Here is a 13174-nt window from a genome sequence, read left to right on the forward strand (position 1 = left end):
GTTTTAGGTTATAACAAAATACTGACATAGAAACTATGCTATGTAAGATACTTTTTTAAAGAAAGGACTCACACTGAGATAGCAGCCACAGGACACCTAAATCTTTCAGAGAAAGAGAATTTATTGCTCCATTATCAGAAGAAATTAACTTCTTCCTGCCTCGCTCAGCCCTGAAGAAACCGTTAGGATTCAGAGGAAGACGCTGACACTGACCAGACAGAATCCTGTGTTTGAATGGAATTTATGCATCATGTATGAGGTGTATGAATATGCAACAGGCTGTTGCTTTTAAGGGTTAATCCTCTGTTAACGTGTGTCCTTTTTCGGGCTCGTGCTGCCCAGAAAGAGGTACCTGGACTGTCCGTAACTCTTTGTTTCTATTGTCTCATATTGTCCTAATTCAAATTGTCCAATTTATTATTCCTCTAATTATATTGCTATTTTTATAACCATTTTATTACTATTAAACTTTCAAATTTTTAAAAACAAGTGATTGGCGTTTTTCACATACATTTACAGGTGGAAATCTCCTCTAGTTCCAGCCACTTCTAAGGCTTCTGATAACCATGACAGCCCATCATTTGAAAACTTGTGTTCTTTTCACAATGTCATGACAAGTATCATAGCAAAAAGGAAGAATTGCTAAGCTTTTGTTTCTTCCATCCAAAAATACATTTTGCCCTTTAAGCTGCTGCACAGAAGGAGGAAGAATCATTCAAACTACATGGAAAATTAGCAAAGATTTGGGATGATAATAAATACCTGTATGCAAGTCACTGATCCCAAGATGCAAAATCTGAAATGCATGAAAGATATAAAAATTGGTCAGCTGACAATTGTGTGGTAAAGTGACTGAATGCTGGCCTTTTTACCTTATCTTTGATGTCACAAGTCTCCTATTCATGACATCAGGTATTTTGCAACTGTGCTACTCCAGGTATTTTGCTATTGAGGGAACTCTTTAGGCTGCTTGTATACATGAATAGGCTGCCCTGGCTTGAAAACCAAACAAATAAACCAACAGAGGATGATGAAGTCTAGGCTGAAGAGAACTGAACAAATTATTACTTCCCTTACATAGACACCTGTATATGCATATGTATACGTATATGTACTTTTTAATTAAATCTTGGCCCATTTTAACATGTTCTATATTATTTTAACACATTTCTAGACATCATCCAAGATAAAGATATTTTGGGGAATGAGGATTTTTTTTTCCCCAGGAATTATGAAGCAGACAAAAAATTAATATAGTAGATGCTGAGAGAATAAACAGTACTAGGATAATAGCTGATGTCTACACTGAATAATAAAATTTACATAAAGATACTTTTATTTCCCCTAATATCACTTTATAGCTATTATAATAATATCAAGCTAATATTGACAGAACTGGACCATTATTTCTTCATTATCCTGAACTCTGTGCAAGTATTGTTATCAAGGGATATAAACATTGCTGAATTAAAATGGTACATGACAAATTCACTCATTCTGCTGATATGGCCCTTGGTAGAGGGGAATGAAAAATGCCCCTCCTTAACCTCTGCTAATAGGTTTTGGATCTTTCTCCAATTTTAGGCTTATTTGGGAGTGAGACAAAAGTCCCAATGTTTTTTTGCAAATTTAATGAAAGTGGGCATGTAGGGTGAAGAGATCTTGACAGAGCATCTACACAGGGAAAGAGTACAGTGTGAGAGTATAAAATATTTATTGAGTACTAAAGATATGTGAAGAGAAAGATGTTTTTAGTATCTCAGCTCAAAGACAATCTCCCATAACTTTATCTCTTCCCACAGACCAGAGTTTACTCAAAAGGTACAAATCTGTAGGAAATGTCATTAACACTAATGCTCACAGGCCCCTGTGCCAATTCTATTTTCTGGGTATTTCCATATGAATGAAGTTCAGCGTGTGGTTTGGCAGTAAAGATGCTAGTTAGCAATCCATCTTTGGTCCAGCTATAGAAGCAAATACCTTAACAGAATTGATAAAAAATATAAATTTTTTTTTTTAAAAAGCAGAATGCTGTTATATGAATTAAGATATTTTAGGGTTAAAAAAGAAACAGACATAATGCTCATTAAATAGAACCAGCAGGCATCTGATTTGAAATGGGATTAGCTCCCCAATCCTGCTGTGCTGTTTTCATGTACATGGATGGATTAACAAAACGGGTTGGGTTTGAGCTTTTTTTCTTCCCCCCTTATTTCAGATCAGGACTATCAGCCACCACTTTTTCCTGACTTTGCTGACTAAAACTTTTAATGACTCCATCAATGGAAACTAGGCCACTGTCAATAGTGAGCCTAATACTAACTGGCACTCTTTGGTCTTTGGAGATGAAGGCTCGGCCAGCACATAGAGTGGCATGTCATTTTAATTTTAATTGAGTAAAAAGACACAGCTAAACACGGCCTTTGCTTCTCATTAAGTTTATTGGAGGCAACATGTGTGTTGGGGAGCTGCATGGAGCACCTCCTGCATTTTCCAGAGGCTGATAAATGGAACCAAGGTAGTCAGGAATCTGGTATGTCCAGGGATAGGGTCAGGAAACCCAACAAACAACAGGTTGTTGAATCTAGTGAGGGATGTGAAGGGCAACAAGAGCTTCTTCAGGAAAAATGTGAGCTCACTACTTAACAGGACAAGGGATCTGGTGACACAGGACATGGAAAAGGCCGTGGTATGGAATGCCTTTGACTACCAGTAAAAACCAGCCTGCAGAAATCACAGGCCCACGAGAGCTGGGACCTAATGGAAAAGTCTGGAGCAATGAGGGCTTAACCCTCACTGGGGGAGAATCATTTGGGGAGTATATAAACAACCTGGACATACCCAAAGCCCTGATACCTGATGGGACCCACCCAGGACTGCTGATGGAGCTGGACAATGTCACTGTGAGGCCACTCTCCATCATCTTTGAAAGGCCATGGCATTCAGGAGGGGTTTCTGAGGACTGGAACAAAGCAAACAGCACCCCTATCTTCAAGAAGGGCCATCAGGCGCATGAAGGAGAGCTGCAGGCTGGTCAGCCTTGCCTTGATATCTGGGGAGAGGATGAGACCTATAATCCTGGAAATCATTTCCCAACACAGGAATGACAAGAAAGTTACTAGGACCAGCAAGGATTTATGAAAGGAGAAACATGCCTCATGGCCTGAAAGCCTTCTTCCATAAAATAAGTAGTTGAGAGGATGAGGCACAAGCAGTGGTGTTCTTTATCTTGACTTTCACAAGGCTTTCAACACTGTGTCTGGTAACACCCTTGTAGAGAAACTGGTGGTATATGGACTAGATAAAAGTACAGGAGGTGGACTAAAAACTGATGCAACTGGCCTCAAAAAGTTGTGATCAGCAGCTGTTAGTTCAGCTGGAAACCAGTCCCTAAAGGTGCAGCCCAGGGGCTGATGCAGAGCCAAGGCTGTTTAACATTTACAACAGCCTGGATGATGGGACAGTGTGTCTTCAGCCAGTCTGCTATTGGCATGAAACTGGGAGGGGTGTGCTGCCCTTCAGATGGCCCCTGACAGGCTGGAGAAATGAGCTGGTGTTCAAAGCTTGACACAGAATTGCAAAATCCTGAACCCCAGGAGGAATAACCCCATGCACCAGGAGAAGCTGGAACCATCTGGTTGGAAAAGGAGCTGAGGTCTCTGGTGGGCAAGTGGGACATAATCCAGAAAAGTGCCTTGATGTACAGAAGGCCAACAGCCTCCTGAGCTGGATTAAGCAGTATTGCCAGCAGGTCAAGGAAGGTAATCCTTTCCCTTTCCTTAGCCCTGGTGAGAATATCCACACTCTGGAGGGCTGGGTCAGGCACTGGGAGAGGTGTAGTGTCACTTCAGGCAGCCCGGAAGTCCTCAGGGACTGAAGGCTGTCACAGACACATTTTATGAAAAATCCTTTCCTTAGGATTTTTCCCCCTGAGAAGCTGAGAGGCCTCAGGAACAAAATGTAAACAATAATTGTCTGCTGCTGTGGAATGCAACAGGTGCATCTGTGATTGGCCATATTGGTTGTTTGTAATTCATGGCCAATCACAGTCAGCTGGCTTGGACTCTCTGTCTGAGACACAAGCTTTTGTTATTCATTCTTTCTTTTTCTATTCTTAGCTAGCCTTCTGATGAAATCCTTTCTTCTTTTAGTATAGTTTTAATATAACATATATCATAAAATAATAAATCAAGTCTTCTGAAACATGGAGTCAGACCCTCATCTCTTCCCTCGCCCTAAGACCCCCGTGAACACCACCACAGAAGGCATTTGTCCCACAGGGAGACACAGAGAGCTGAGAGTGCCTGCCTGGAGCAGAGAAGGCTCAGAGGGATCTCTTCAGTGTGTAAAAAAGACCCGATGAAGGGATTGAAGAGGAGGGAGCCAGGCTGCTCATAGTGGTATCCAGGAGCAAGACAAGAGATGATAGGTACTAAGTGAAATATGAGAAATTTCACTGAAACCTTTTTACTGTGAGGGTGGTTGGACACTGGCACAGGGTGCCCAAGCAGCCTGCAGCCTTGAAGGTATTGAAAATCCAGGCAGACACAGCCCTGAGCAAGCTGCTCTGGCTGACCTGCTCAGAGCAGCAATCTCCTGAGGTACCCTCAGCCCCACTGAGTGTGTGATTGCAAATATTGCAGTGTGTCATGCCCAGGTGATTCTAAGATTGACAGCCTACCTTCTGCCTCGTTTTTCATTTTCTCCAGTGCTTAGGCATCCAGGCTGGATTAGTAATGGTCTCTTTTAACTCCTTGGTATGGCACTAACTCTTCCTTTTGCTGATGTGGGCAGTTTCTGGATGTACAGTCAGTGCAAATACACCCAACACACCCACCAGAGCTGGAAGGCAGGGCTAAGCCAATAACCTGCACACAACGTCCATGCTTACAGAGAAACTGTCTCCACATAAACACACAGGAAAAGCATTTCCAACAGGGAAACTCAGTGGCCAGAGGATTATGGTGGGTTCAGCATCCCCACAAGTGCAAATTCATATTGCTGCTTGCTTCTGCAAGTGCATCCCCTCTGATGCCCTATTGAGTCATTTCCTTAAATGTGTGTGTGTGCATAAATACATAAACAGTGACAGCAACAAGAGGCAAAAGTAGCAGCAGTGTCACTGGTTAAATGAGTTTCCAAAGAGGATGATTGTGCTGCAGCATAACTGGAGTTGGCTTTGTAGTGAAAAAGTCACACACTTCAAGCAGCTATGTGTTTCTTGAGGCAAGCCTTACCATCACAGAGGAATCCTACCACTTGGAGGATCACTATCCCCAAAATACAGAGGACAGAGAAGAAGTAATACAAACAACATCATTGAAAGAGAAGGTGGTACTCATTTTTTACAACCTTCACTAAATGTTTTTAGTTTGTCACAGTTTGTACAATTTTACATAGGCATCTGATTTTTCCTTTTTTTTTTTTTTTTTTTAATCTATTGAAATTTCACACTGGGAAATGAATAGAGGAAGGAAGCATGTAACAGATCAGCCCGTTCTGATATCCTGTTAAAGAACAGTTTAGGATTAGAAAGAAATTGTGAGGACAGTAGTATGAGGATGCTGTTTTCCTTGCATTTGCTGCTACAGAAGACTGCAGTGTGAGGACAGCACACTCAGTATTCCAATAGCAGAGGTGATGCTGCCAGATCTCTAGGAAAGTACAGAGCATTTGCCAAGATACTGAAACACCAACATGCTTCAGAAGCCACTCCTCAATCTGTATATTAGGTAGTGATACACTTGTCTCTGCTCTCTCAGACAGGTAAATACCTTATTGTGTCCTTTTCTTGTTGACATTTCAACATGTGGAAAGCCATTAAAGACCACAGAACTTTCATCATGCTGTAGGTGTATATGGAGGTTTCATAATGCTGTATTGATGTTGTTACAACATATTATTACAAAGATTCTCCTTATCAAAAATCAGGGCTTTCTGTGCTACTCAGTGGGCCTCATATTTAAGGAGTCACTTTGGCTCTTCCCAAAATTTCTCACGTAATAGTATTCAACAATTAGCCAAAACTTTCACAAAACTTTTACTCAAGCAAGAGTAGACTAGCAGACTACCTTAGATGATTTTCAGAAGGCCACAGTTTGGGGGCTGCAAGGATTGTTAGGAAATGCATTAGTATTTGTAATAAAAAGAAGACTAGAACTTGTAGGTTGCAAAAATAGGAGGAGTAAAACTGGCAAAGAGAATGGGGGGTACAGAGCACAATGAGTGCATTTTACACATTCAGGCCTGGGCAACGATGCAGAAATAAGTCTTGGGTGAGATAACAGCACAAACTAATTCCTTTGAAGTTTTTGAGGAACTTCCAGCCAAGGAGGAGGCACTTTGTAAAAAGGCCAGAGGTGGCTGTGTGAGAAACAACTAACAAGACAGTGAGGACAAGTGTTACTGACAGAGAGCTGTGCTCAGTGTGACAATAATGCTGAGCCATTGCAGAGTCAATTGTCCAGAAACTTTGAAGAGGACAATGAGCTTGCCTTTCATGCTGATGAACCAGAAAGCCAGAAGAGAGCCACAGACATTATGTCAGCAAGGAAGGTAATCCCCACAGGGCAATTCTGAATGAGCTTTCGCAGAACTGAGTGGAAGTCGCAGGAGACGCACAGAGGAGTTGGGAACAGCTGAGGTGTGAAGTGACAGGAACACTGGGACAGTCAACAGGGATGAATCTCTTAGTTGACATGTAGGAAAAAATAAAATACTATGGGTACATTGTTCATGTATAGCTCCAGAGAGACTGCAAGATCTGATGCCTTGAGAGACTGCCTAGACAGCGTTAAAGGAATAAAGGAGGAATTTATTAAAAGACTTCAAAGGACACATCCTGGACGGTACAAGAGCCTGGCCAAAGCTATACCCAAAATGGATGACAGGTCACATGTTTTCACACTTTTGTCAGTTTTGGTCCATTTACACATTGGGATTAATTGTCCAATTGCAGCTTCAGGTTATGAAGTCCCATCCTCCCAGATTGCTCTCCTGAATTTGCTGGTTTTTATACTTTTTGGGCCTGAATCTGCAACAGTGTCCTTGGTTCTCAGGCTGGAAAAGTATTGTTTTGTCTAACTAGACTATGAAGAGAACTTGTTAACACTTCATATGAAATTCAGAGTTATATACTACTGCAGTACAGAATCTGGAAAATATGAAAGCTAAAACTTAAGGCATCATTCTATTCAATTTGAAGAATTGGCTGGAAGGGCAGTGAGGCATTTACAGTACAAAGATGGAGAAAGAGAGGTTTGTGACAGCAGAAAACCAGGATTGGTTGAATGTACTGTGCCGAGTATAAGCTGTGGTAGCTGCCCTCAAGAAGGTGGCAAAAAGGTACTGATTTTAACTGGGCATGAAAAGAGAGGTCAACAATAGAGGGGAAGAGCTGTGAATCAGCCCAGTAAGATATGAGCCAATGCCAATTTGATGGATAAGAGACCTAGAGACAGGCTCACAGCCATGAGGACTTCAGGGGATGTATTACAGATCCTGATTAAAAGCTGATTAACAAGAATCAGCTGCTTTAAGGGAAATAGCCAAGAATTAGAAGGCACACTGGACAAAACACAAAAGCCAATATGAAGTCTTGATTTTGGAAGTGATGGAATGACTTGAGTTGTCAGATGACACTGAGAGGCCAAGGGAGATTCAGGTGGAATTGGAGGGCTGAGATCTGGGCAGGAGGAAGGCATGTTCAGCGTGGGACAGCACTTTCTGTGACTTGCAGACATCCACAACTTTGTGGATTGTTGTGATGATCAAGAAGGAAAATGAAGCTGTGCCAGAAACAAGGCTGTGGCAGTGGACAGTACATTCCATTAACTTTGGAAAAAAAAAAGTCAAAAGAGCTTTAAAGAGCACAGTTGATCATTAAAGGGGCAAGAGGCATTGTAAAGGATATCTAAATCTATGGATGAAAAAGGAATGTATAAACACTTAGAAATTAAGCGCTATTTCATCATTACAATTAATCAATGAGATCTTGCCAGGATTAGGAAATCTTGTGTGTGTTCATCTGACTAGAAAATCAGGATAAACTAGTTACTAGAAAGCCTTTTACCAGAGTGTGAAGGCATAGAAGTCACTCCCCTCCTCTGTTTCTCATTCATGACTTATTTGAATACACACACACTCATCAATCACGTTTCTGATCCACTGTAGCCAGCAACCTGCTACAAGCTTTTGTTTATAAGACACAAACTGTTGCTCCACCCTTGTTTGCTGTGACTTTCATGTAATTTTAGGTTGGCTCAGCTTCCTTCATTTTGTGGCCTATTAGATGAGTCGCAGATTTGTTTTTCTAACCTCAAAAGTACAGGACATGACTTTCCAAGGAATACTTTTCCACACTAGGTTGGTATTTAATTTCAGAGGCCAATCATGAAGCCAAAAACCAATGAGTAATAACCCGTCCTTTTCTCACTGCCTTGCTGAGATGACATCTGTGAATCAGACCAGTGGTATTATGGTAAGCTTTTGAAATTTCCCTTTGCTGAATTTACTGAGCATTCTGAACAGCCCTGTATCTTCTGCCACTGATTAATGAACAGAACAAAACTTGCGCAGGAGGAGACCTTAATGAACGTTCAGTGAGTTCAGGAAGAAAAAGAAGAGATAAGAGATAAAGTCTGGTGGTGTGCTAAAGCACAGACAGGGGTGTTTTACAGAAAGAGGAGAGGAAAAATAGTGTGGTTTCATATGGCAGAACCAGAGGGACATGGAGGAAAGGGACAGGAGAAAAACAGTCACAAGGGGAAGAAGGAAAAACCAGAACAAGGCAGGAGAAGAAAGACTCTGGTCTTTCTCTGGGTGTATTTACCCAGGTATTCAGGCAGTTGGCATAAATTGACTCTACTATCCCTCTCTTGAGGGTCTGGGCAGTCATGCAGGAAACTGGAGAGGAATCTGACAGGTGCTGGTTACCTTTCAGCACATATTCCTGAAAAACCCTAAAAAATCCAGGGTGGAAAATGGGTAGAAGCAGTGAATAAATACTTCAGCCAGCACTGCTGCCAAAAAAGAGGATCATGAGATCAAGGCCTGGGGGAAGACGAAGCAAAGGGAGTGGATGAAGGAACAGAAGGACTAGAAGCAAGAGATCAAACTGGTGGTTACATCAAGTCTGATGAAATTTCAAGCTGCTGAAAGGTCAGTTGCATTCCCACCCCGAAAACCCTTACACCGCATCTAGCACTGACATAGCTGAACACAGAGACATTTCAATGAGCTGGTGAAAAAAGGCTTTGATTCTTCTCTTTAATTTTGTTTTCTTCTCTTTCGTACCTCCTCAGTGACTCATTTCACCCTGCAGCAGCCATGGGTTCATCAGATCCAACACAAAGGAAACTGCAGGGATAGGGAATGTGGAGCTACCCCTTTTCAATTAGGTTTTATGCCTCACACTAAGGGGGCAAAGACCAGTCAATAAAGATTTTAAATAGGACATTATAGTAAAGGTTGCACTCTGAATAAAGTTGAAAGAGGACTGGGAGAATAAGAAGATATAACAGGTCACAAAATAGACGAGTGGGGGGTACAGCAAATCATTCCTATCTATACTTGTCTTCCAGGGGTGAAAGATAAAGTAAACTAGGAAAGGTCAGAGAACACAAGAACAAAAGATCTGTAAAAAAATGGACAGCAACAAGTAAAAGAAACTAGGAAAAAATCTACCAGAATGCAAAAAGGAAAAAAAAAAAAAAAAAGCTAAACAGATGAGTTGGAGAAAATTCATGTGTTTATTAACTGCAGACAGAAATGCCTGAAGAACATGGAGATCTGCCAGAGTCCCTGAAAAAGCCACAGTTGCCTGACCTACCGAGGGGAAAAATATCCCCAAGCCCAGGGGAGAGCAGAAGGGAGAAAGCAGAGAGGGCAGACAAAGAAGTCAGGCTGATTTCAATATGTCACTTCTTAATTTTCAGGGAGGCAGACCTACTTCACCTAGTCTGAGATTAACATTCAGATTTTTGACAAACTTTTCTCTTTTAATACGCAAACCTACACAGATACTTTCATTTGGGCAGTGTCAATATTATTTGTGGTCTCCACCGGGAATCTCCACTGCAGTATTTCGCCCCACCTCCTCCTGGATTCCTGTTTAACACTTTATTTTTCAGTTAAAATGCCATTTAGGTTTAGAACTCCTAAATCTTTGCTCACAAAACTGGATCTCAGTATGCCTTATAAAACACTGCCAAAAGCTTTCCTTTCCAAAATTTTGGTATTTGGAGGGAAGACCCTGATGGAGCTCAAGCCATGATTTTATGATTCAGTGTCCAGAGTACTCATTGTCTCTATGCATTACCCCTTCAGCTGCCTTCCCCCAGTGCTTGTAGGGCTGCACTGTGAACCACAGTGAATCATCCTGAGGCAGAATTAACTCTCTTCCTTTAAACCAGCGATCCAGTCCCTTGTGTCACCTCACAAACACAGAAACACCAAGAGAAAACAGTGTGGGAATATGACCAAGCAGCTGGGGGAAGGTGAAGCAGTGGGAATTACTGGAACACCATCAATGCCAAAGCCTCCCTGTTAAGAAAATGCAAACTCAGTAGGGAAAAAGAAACATAGAAAGACAGAACAGATTTGTTTCCTACTAAAATAATTTTCCAGTGTAAGTAAACTGTTAGCTAGAATCACATGCACTGATAAACCAAGGGAGGAAATACAAATGTGTATGAACAAATATAAACCACACCACGAGCAGCAGCTACGATTTCACAATCTTCATCTTGGTATTTGCTAGCTTTTTTCAGAAATTTGAGCCTGAAACATTAGTTCTCCTTCACTATTTTTACTGCAATGACCTCTATATTTTAGAGCAATATTTGACAAGAAAAGCAGCTCAGTTACCGAGAGCCATACGGTCTCCCACATGTCATTTATTAACAAGATTCATGACTTTTTTGCCCTTGGATTTCACAGCAGCTGCCACTGCACTGTGGCAATGAGCTGTTAAGACTCAATAGACATCAGAATCTGGAGGGGAAAATACTTCAATAATTATAGATTTTACAAGGCTCCACCATCACTTGTCCAGTCTCCCTTTCTTTTTCCTAACCTTCCAACCCAAGCTGATGTGCTTTTTTCTGTCGTAATTTTTCTTATGCACTGAAGCCAAGGAGCTGCTTCTTTCCTACCCTTCATCAAAAGAGCAGATGACAGGGAGAGAAGGAAATGCATCCCCTCTCCCAGATCCAGTTCTCAGCTTGTGGTAGAAACAATTTGAGGAAGATTCCAGCGAGCTCTGTGATGAAACATGCTCCATCATCATCCAACAGAAGGAAATCTAAAGTCAACTTGCTGCCTAAGAGCAGTAAAAGATGGAACCTCAGCACAGTGTAGGACTTCTTTTTTTTTCAGGAAACCATAAAAGCATAGAATGGCCTGGCTTGGAAGGGACCTTAATGATATTCTAGTTCCAGCCATGCAGGGACACCCCACACTAGACCAGGTTGCTCGAACCCCCATCCAACCTGGCCTTAAACATTCCAGGGATGGTGCATGCACAGCTTCTCCAGGAAACCTGTTCCAGTGCTGCACCACTCTCACAGTAAAGGATTTCTCCTAATATCTAATCTAAACCTAGTCTCGGTCAGTTTGAAGCCAATCCTTCTTGACCTGTCACTCCAGACCCTTGTAAATAGTCTCTCTCCATCTTTCTTGTAGGCTTCCTTTGGGAAAGCTGCAATTAGCTCATCCCAAAGCCTTCTCTTTTCCATGCTGAACAATCCCAGTTCTCCCAGCCTTTCCTCCCAGCAGAGCTGCTCCATCCCTGTGATCCCCTTGGTGCCTGCTCTGGCCTGGCTCCAGCAGGTCCCTGTCCTTGCTGTGCTGGAGCCCAGAGCTGATGCAGCCCTGCAGGTGGGGTCTCAGCAGAGGGGGCAGAGGGGCAGAATCCCCTCCCTGCCCTGCTGCCCACGGGGCTCTGGATGAGCCCAGCACACGGGGGGCTCTGGGCTCCCAATGGCCAGGGCATGGCCAGCCTCTCACCCACCAGCACCCCCAGCTCCTTCCCCCAGGGCTGCTCTGGGTCTGCTCATGCCCAGCCTGCATTGGTGCTGGGGCTGCCCTGACCCAGGTGCAGCACCTTGGACTTGGTCTGTTAACCCTCATGAGATTCCCAAGGGCCACTTCTTGAGCTTGTCCAGGTCCCTCTGGATGGCATCACATGCATTTGTCTTTTTTTTATAAAATTAGAGAAAACACCCCAAGAAAACACAATGAAAGAAACAATCCAAACTGCAGAGATGTGTTTCAACACAGGAGCCTCTGGAAGATTACTTAGTTCTCCCATAAATAATCCTACTTTGACATGTAGGAACACGCTGTATGTCATTTCCGTCAATTGTGGAAATTCCCCAGACGAAAGGATCGGCCTCTTCCCGGTGTTGCCAACCAACACAAAAAGAAGGAACAGGCAAAAACTGGTGCACAGGAAGTTCCACCTAAACTTGAGGAAGAACTTTAATGCACAAGTGAACACATGCTGAAACAGGTTGCCCAGAGAGGGTGTAGAGTCTCCCTCACTGGAGATATTCCAGAAGTGTCTGGATGCAATGCTGCGCCATGTGCTCTGGGATGACTCTGCTTGGGCAGGGAGCTGGGACCAATGACCCTCTGGGCTCCCTTTCAACCATATCCAGAATCTGCGATTCTGTGACTGGTTGTGGCTTTCTTTGGAGAGCCAGCAGAGCCCTGGCCGGGTTTTAATATTGTTTCCTGATTGGAATCGATATTCCATCACTGCTCCTTTCTTGTTTTTAGCCCCCATCTTTAACAAAACCTACTCGCCGCGGCTGCCAGGTGTGCTCAGCATCAGTGTGTGAAAAATGCATGTATTTTATGATTGGCTTTTCAGAAATATTAAAATGAATATTATATGTGCTGTGTTAGAAAGTAATGCTGTATTAATTCTCTTAAGTAGTGTGTTAAATATAGTTTTAGGTTATAACAAAATGTTAGAAATAGAAACTATGCTATGTAAGATACTTTTTTTAAAGAAAAGACTCACAGAGAGATAGCAGCCACAAGACACCTAAATCTTTCAGAGAAAAAGAATTTATTGCTCTCTTATCAGAAGAAACGAACTCGCCTCGAAGGCGCTGTTAGGATTCGGAAGAAGTTGACGATGACCAGACAGAATCCTGTATTTGAGTGG

This window comes from Molothrus ater, chromosome 2, assembly GCF_012460135.2.
Source record: "Molothrus ater isolate BHLD 08-10-18 breed brown headed cowbird chromosome 2, BPBGC_Mater_1.1, whole genome shotgun sequence".
Classification (NCBI taxonomy): Eukaryota; Metazoa; Chordata; class Aves; order Passeriformes; family Icteridae; genus Molothrus; species Molothrus ater.